This window comes from Chiloscyllium plagiosum, chromosome 11, assembly GCF_004010195.1.
Source record: "Chiloscyllium plagiosum isolate BGI_BamShark_2017 chromosome 11, ASM401019v2, whole genome shotgun sequence".
NCBI lineage: Eukaryota > Metazoa > Chordata > Chondrichthyes > Orectolobiformes > Hemiscylliidae > Chiloscyllium > Chiloscyllium plagiosum.
In genome coordinates this window covers 25,374,919-25,382,753 of record NC_057720.1, presented here as the reverse complement: position 1 = coordinate 25,382,753, position 7,835 = coordinate 25,374,919, and the positions used below count along the sequence as shown (strand labels likewise).

At 38.7% G+C, this 7,835-nt stretch overlaps 1 long non-coding RNA gene across 1 annotated transcript in view; it reads right to left on the bottom strand.

Annotated features, from left to right (window-relative positions):
* Nucleotides 1-1,813: 1,813 nt before the first annotated feature.
* The window catches only part of LOC122554236, a 35,609-nt gene continuing 29,587 nt past the window's right edge, over nucleotides 1,814-7,835 (bottom strand). The window contains exon 3 of the long non-coding RNA XR_006312944.1: nucleotides 1,814-2,099. This is a non-coding gene — a long non-coding RNA (uncharacterized LOC122554236). The remainder of the gene's footprint in view (nucleotides 2,100-7,835) is intronic.

The window sequence follows — 7,835 nt, the reverse complement described above, 5'->3', positions numbered from 1 at the left end:
CAAAGAGTAGTAGGGGCGTTGAACGCACTGCCTGTAACAGTTGTAGACTCACCTTGACAGGCATTGAAATGGTCATTGGAAAGGCATATGGATGAGAATGGAATAGTGTAGTTAGATGGGCTTCAGATTGGTTTCACAGGGCGGCGCAACATCAAGGGCCGAAGGGCCTGTACTGTACTATAATGTTCTGTGTTCTATAAAATAGCCAGTTAAATCCCCATTTTAATTGTGTTACTTGTTTCAGGAAGAACTTAATTAACAATAACTTCAACTACAAACAACACAGAGTTTTTAAAAAATAAGATTGATGTGTTCTTGATCCTCTTGTACATGATTACATCCACAATTGAGAACCACAAAATAACTCTGCTTGTGTGAATTAAATAGCATTTAACCATATGTTTTCTTAATTATTGCCAGTGTGTAGCTAATTTGGAGCTCTTTGCTGCAAACCTATTTGATCTAGAAATCTCGCACACCCGATTCAACTAGCAACAAATTCAGAATGAATTACATGTTAATAACCTACAAAGTGCAAGAACACAACCCAACAATGGCCTTTCATTATATACTTTTTTTTATTTTTGTGTAGGATTTAAGCATTGCTGTTCTGGCCAAATTTGTGACCCATCCCTAACTGTACTTGAACTGAGAGGTCTATCAGGCTTTATCAGGGGCTAGTTATAAGTCAAGCACATTTCACAAGATCTGAAGTCACAAGTAGGCCAGATCATTTAAGGAAAGCAGATTTCCTTCCCTAAAAGTCATTAGTGAAAGATTTTTTTTAAGTGACAATGGTTATACAGTAGATATATGGGAACATCACAACCTTCAAGTCCCCCTCATCATCCTGATTTGGAAATATATCTCCATTCCTTCACTGTCACTGGGCCAAAATCGTGGAATTCCCTCCCTAATGGCATTGTGGGTCAACCCACAGCAGGTGGACTGCAGCAGTTCAAGGAAGCAACTCACTACCATCTTCAATAGGGCAACTCAGGGTGGGCAATAAATGCTGTTCAGCCAGCAATGACCACATTCTACAAATGAATTTTTTAAAAAGATAACATTTAATTCTGGATTTTATTGGATTCAAATTTCACTATCAGCCATGATGGGATTCAAACCCATGCTCCCAGAACATTAGCCTGCCTCTCTGGATTACTAGTCCAAATACATTAGTACTCGGTCATCACATCCCTATAATATAACTTTTTAAACCTGACCCAGTTTATCATGAGGTATTGCCATAATTTATGTTGATCCTTATTAATATGCTGTTTCCACTGGATACACAAACAAACCATTTTACTGTCAATGTATTCTCCTTTAATTCCTTTGCGACAAATTCAGCACAGACCACACAATTATATATTAGAAGGTTCGCTTGAAGAGTTTGCCCATGGTAACTTGGAGGACACTCTGTTTTATAAGGACTAGAGCACTACAATGTCTAATAAATAACACATTGTTCTACCTACAACCATGGAACTGAATGCTAAATCATGAAGTTTACTTGTTGTGAACAAGCAATTAGAGAATATATAGGATTAGAAAAAAAAAGCAGATCATTGATTCTTTGTAAATTGATGAATGCTTTATAAATTCCTATCTCTTTCTGAAGGTCAAAAATCCAGCAAGAAATTACAATCTTTCTCTTTTGTTTCTAAGTACTCATTCACAATGATTTGTGTCTTTAACAAATAGACGTCAGTTCCTGTAAAGTATGTCTTTTAGGTACAGAGAGATAAATGTATTCATAAGTTAAAGGATATTGAATTCAGTATCATTTATTTTGAAGCCAGTACAGTTTCAATATAACATGCAGATCTTGGTTGTAATGCAGAATATATCTGACAGAGCACAGAAATAAAGTAGGCAGAGTTTTACTAACATGCTGCCAACTGCCAATATATGTACAGAAAGGTGCTCTCCAGTGATGAGGAGCTGTATCTTGTAGCAGATCATTCCAAGAGAGAAAAATTTGTAGTGACTAGCATATGGTAAAGTGTGCTGACACATTAAAGTGCAATTGCCTTTCAGTGAAGTTGCTGCTTACGCAGGTGATATTTCCTTCTTATATTTTGTTTTCGAATGACCTGGAAAACAAACATGTTTTCGGTTTTCAAAATAAATAGCAAAGGCGATCTCTTTCTGAGACAGGAGATTGACCATCTAATGAAGAAAGATAGTACAATATTTTTTAAAGAAAATATGCACTTCAGAAAAAAAAGAGATAAAATGTTTTCTTTTTTAAAAAATCCACAATTAAGCTATTTCCACACAGGTTCTTGTACAATAGATGACATCACAGCAATCCCTAGTTTTTCAGACAGAAATTTGAGGCAAAGAACACATAATTACAATTACAATAAGATGCTGTTTATTTGGGCCACAGCACAGGGGAAACACTTCTTGTATTGTATCACTGCATTAAAACAAATAAGCTGACTTTACACTGACTAATTGTAAAAGTCAAGATATCCACTTTTAGGTAATTGAGATTCTGAGCTAATTCAATGATGTTTTATCAAGTCTACCAAATTAACAATTTCTTCTATAAAACATACTTCTGAAATTTCAGTGAATATTACAGATATATAAACAGATCATTTCGATGAATGAGATCCTCACCTTCCAATGTGGACAATTTATTGGGCCAAGTATTCTGATCTGGACTGGAACCCATCTTTTTGACCCTGATCAGGGAAGAAACAACTAGCAATTAGCTTCCTCCAATTTTTTTTTAAACAAAATTTCAAATGGCGTGACATCTGTGCCAAAGCCTTACCTCCTGTTTAGTGCAGTAGCTGCCATTTTCTGAGAATGGTACACTAATCCACCAGTTCAAGAGGGTGATGCTGAATTGAAAGGTTGGACTGGAATGCAGTGGGGGGAGAGGAGATGGGGAAACTGGTGAAATTGATGTTGATGCCGTGTGGTCGGAGGGTCCCAAAGTAAAAGATGAGGTGTTTTTCCTCCAGGCGTCAGAATGTTTTAGAGAACATCTCTGGGATACATGAACCAAACAACCCCACCGCCCTGTGGCCAATCACTTCGACTCTCCCTCCCACTCTGCCAAGGACATGCAAGTCCTGGGCCTCCTCCACACCAATTCCTAGCCACCAAACATGTGGAGGAAGAATGCCTCATCTTCTGCCTTGGGACCCTCCCACCACATGGCATCAATGTTGATTTCACCAGTTTCTTCATCTTCCCTCTCCCCACCTCATCCCAGATCCAACCCTCCAACTCAGCACCGTCCTCTTGAACTGTCCCACCTGTCCATCTTCCTTCTCACCTATCCACTCCATCCCCTGCTCCGACCTATCACCATCACACCCTCATCTACCTCTACCTATCACCTTCCTAACTACATTCCCCTCAGTCCCACCGCCTCTCCTATTTATGTCTCAGTTCCCTTCCACCCTCACATTCCTGATGAAGGCCTTATGCCCAAAACATTTACTCTCCTGCTCCTCAGATGCTGCCTGACCTGTTGTACTTTTCCAGTGCCACACTTTTCAACTCTGATCTCCAGCATCTACAGTCCTCACTTTCTGTTCTGGGATTAAGAATCCCATTATCTACCACTGAGCTTTGTAGAAACTCCCTGCAAACCCTTAACACATTGGATCTGCCCTCAGAAAGCAGCACTGCAAAAAATCCCATTATGATTGTGATCCAATCACAAATTGAAAACTGTAATGACTTGGTGCTGACAAAGGATGATTTACAGTGAAATCTAAAGCTGATCCAAGCTGCTGACATGACCACAAAAGCATCAGTTGGATATGTGCTGTGGCCACAGTATGGGCAAGCAACATGGATGTAACAATTCCTCATGCATTTCCAGTCGGTAGAAAGGAGTTACAGTAATTGTAATTGGTAAAAGAATTGAGATGAGGAAAAATGAATTTAATAGTAAGATGCTATGATCTGGATTACACCTCCTGAAAGCATAGTTGAAGTATATTCAATAACCAAATTTTAAAAGAGAGCTAGACAACTACATGAAAGGAACAGAACTGCTGTAGTAAAAAAGCAACAGAGTTGTATTAATTAGATAGCTCTTTCATAGAATACAATGGGCTGAGTGGTCTCTAAGATTCTATAATTTAGCTATGAAGATTGAATGGTATAGAATAATGTTAAATTAAATTGTTGAATAGAGACTCTGACATTGAATGATTTCTGCCAGAACCATATCAAAAATTCATTAATCAAAGCAAATCCCTCTACTCAATTATCCCTTCTGGATGTAAATGAACCACAATTAAGACTTGGCTGTATGTAATTCTCTAAAACCTTCTTAGTAAGACTCCAGCTGGTGTGTCATTCTTAAATGCATTCTATTTAAAATGTGCTTTTTGCAAATTTAAATTTATAATCTGTTGTCTGCAGCATGAACTTAAAGTAATATTCTGAGTTTACCTTATCTCTGCCATTTAATACTTTATGTACCTTCAATGAAGTTATCCTAACCTTTTCTCCAGACTGCTGCGCTTAAGCTTTTTTTTAATCTTTTCTCCCAGCTTATCGTCTTTACAGTTCAGTTCTCTGCACCCTGCTCAATGCCTGTATGTTCTCTTTGAAGTGTAGCAACCAGAGTTCCATACAGTATGCAACTGAGGTCTAACCTGTGCTTTATAAAGTGTCAGCAAAACTCCACCGTCTGGCTATTTGTTCCAAAATTCTATTTGTCTCTTAAATTGCTTTTCCACATTGTCTCGACATTGAAGGCACTTCCATACCCCTTTCAAAGTCTCCTTGTGCTAATTCTATTCCCCTGTTCTCTATCTATGTTGTTCCATCTTTCTTCCAATGAGTAGCACTTTGTATTTGTCAGTATTCATTGTGTTTTGCCATTTATCTAATCAATTGAAAACAGATTTAAATCCTTCTGCAAGACATTAATTGCATCATCCATTCCTACTGCACACTTCTTAAAAATCCACTGCAAATACTCAGTTAATTTCTGTTTCCAAGGACATTTGTGAGATTTAAAAATAACAAGGATCCCAGCACAGAGCTTTTGCCTCCCCTAACACCACCTCCCCCAAACATGATGCTACAATTGCCCCAGACACCAGTTTGATGCTGTCCTCCTACAAATACATATTGTTGTGGAAATCATTACAGTGAGTTCAGTTTATTTTCACTGTATGCTAAAGTTGTAGGTATCGTTTGTGCAAAAACGTAAGAGAATGTGTAGCATGAGGTGAAAGAATGGGCTAAATTGAAGAAAATGTGACATGCATAAGAATTTCAGTATTCTGTGTCAGCCTAGCTGAGTAGTAGCATGTTCATAGCCACAAGGTCATGAGTTAAAATGTGACCACAGGACTTCAACAGCACAATACAGGTTGGCACATCAGTGCAGCACTGAAGGAGTGCAGTACTGTTGAAAGACGATTTATTGCCCTTTGAACAAATCGCTAAACTGAAGTCTCTATGAGTGAACTAAAACATTCCATAGAACTATTCAAAGTTCAAGGTGCTCCAGTCAACATCACCAAAATAAACCAACTGACCATTTGCAGTCTGAAAGATACTAATGACAACAAATTCTCTTTTTCAATATTTGCTCATGATGTCAGTATCACTGGCAAGGCCAACAATTATTGCCAATTACTAATTAACCTTGAGAATATGATGGTGAGCCACCTCCTCAAACCATTACAGTTTAGGACATTTAATCCTGTTGGGAAGAGTTCATGGACTTTGATGCAGTATCAATATAGTTCCAAGAAGTAAGAATGGTGTATGGCTTGGTAGCATTATGCTCGTGTGTATGGGGTGCTGATCAAACATGTTGCTTTGTTCTGGATGATGCTAACTTTTGTGAGTGTTGTTGAGCTGCATATCAGACAGGGAAGTGGATAGTATTCTATCAGCAACCTTTGACATCAGATCCTTTGTAATTCCCTTGTTCCCTTGTAATTCAGTTGTGGTGAGTGAGCCAACTTCTTCCAGAGTCTTCCTCAGTCACTTCTCAATTACTGCTGATTCTAGCAGAGGGTAGCAACCTTTCGGAAGTCAGGAGATGTGTTATTCACCACAGGACACCTAACCTCTGGTCAATTCTTGTAGGCAATCATCAGAGGACATCCTCAATTCTGACTTATTTCTTTCGAGTCTGGTATGATTCTCCTTCAGTTCTGAAATGCAAACTCTGTTTCTCTCTCCACAAATGCTCCCCAGCATTCACTGTGCTCGTCTCAGATTTCCAGCATCTGCAGTATTTTGCTTTTATTGTTGCTGTAGTTAAGGTACTGTTAAAAATACAGTCCAGGAGAAAATTGTGAACTTTGTTAGCTATGGTATGAAGTCTATGGATATTTTTAATTGCTAAAAAAGATTAAATCAAGGAGAATCTGGATAAATATCCTTATCTGGGGCTCTGACCATATTCTTAGTGAAGACTGGCATGTGTAATGGAAGTTCATGTATTGTATTCCCCAAAAGATACACTTAGTAACTGCAAATTGTGTATGAAGCAAAGGAAAACTTCAAATGATTTATCCCAAGGAACTATTACATTTCCAGAATCTTTAAACAGATAACTTGCTGAAAAAGAAAACTTCACCTTTTGAGGACTGATTTTCAGTTTTGTCACATACCATTACTTTTGCAACTTTGCCCGTGACATTTTTCTTTTGCGAATCGTTTCCTTATGAACACATATAGTTGAATATATGTTGCTGGCATGGACTTGTTGAGTTGAATGGCCTTTTCTTTGTGCTGAAGTGTGAAATAGCATGACTTTTGCCATGATATGAATAGAAATCAGAAAAAGCTTGCATCTTCCATGCCCACCAGTGCAAACCCTACAAAAACCCTTAGGAAGTTAGTTGTTAGATGAAATTCAATTAAATTATACTGATTTAATTAAATTAAATCCAAATATCTCAGAAAATAACCTCACATACTTTAGCTTGATGGAGATCTCTACTTCATTCACCATTTGATCTCTATTTGTCAGAGATATCTCTTTGAATAGACAGCAGTAATTGAGAAGTGACTGAGGAAGGTTCTGGAAGAAGTCGGCTCACTCACCACAACTGAAAAGGGGATTACGAAGGACCCAATGTCAAAAGGTTGGTGAAAGATAGTATCATAGCCTTTGAATGAGATGCTGTCCCTGAATCAGAATCAGACTGGAGAGAGGCAAATGTAATTCCTCCCTTCAAGAAAGGAAATAGGGAAATCCCCGGCAATTACAGACCAGTAAGTCTCACAAGTGCCGTCTGCAAGGTGTTAGAAAGGATTCTGAGGAATAGGATTTATGACCATCTGGAAGAGTATGGCTTGATTAAATGCAGTCAACACGGCTTTGTGAGGGGCAGGTCATGCCTCACAAACCTTATCGAGTTCTTTGAGGATGTGACTAGAAAAGTTGATGAGGTTCGAGCTGTGGATGTGAAGGAAAATATTCTGCCTGGAAGTCTGTGGTGAGTGGTATTCCACAGGGCTCTGTCCTTGGGCTCTATTGTTTGTAATTTTTATTAATGACTTGGATGAGGGGATTGAAGGATGGGTCAGCAAGTTTGCAGATGACACAAAGGTTGGAGGTGTCATTGACAGTATAGAGGGCTGTTGTAGGGCTGCAGCGGGACATTGACAGGATGCAGAGATGGGCTGAGAGGTGGCAGATGGAGTTCAACCTGGATAAATGCAAGGTGATGCATTTTGGAAGGTCAAATTTGAAAGCTGAGTACAGGATTAAGGATAGGATTCTTGGTAGTGTGGATGAACAGAGGGATCTTGGTGTGCAGGTACATAGATCCCTTAAAATGGCCACCCAAGTGGACAGAGTTGTTAAGAAAGCATAT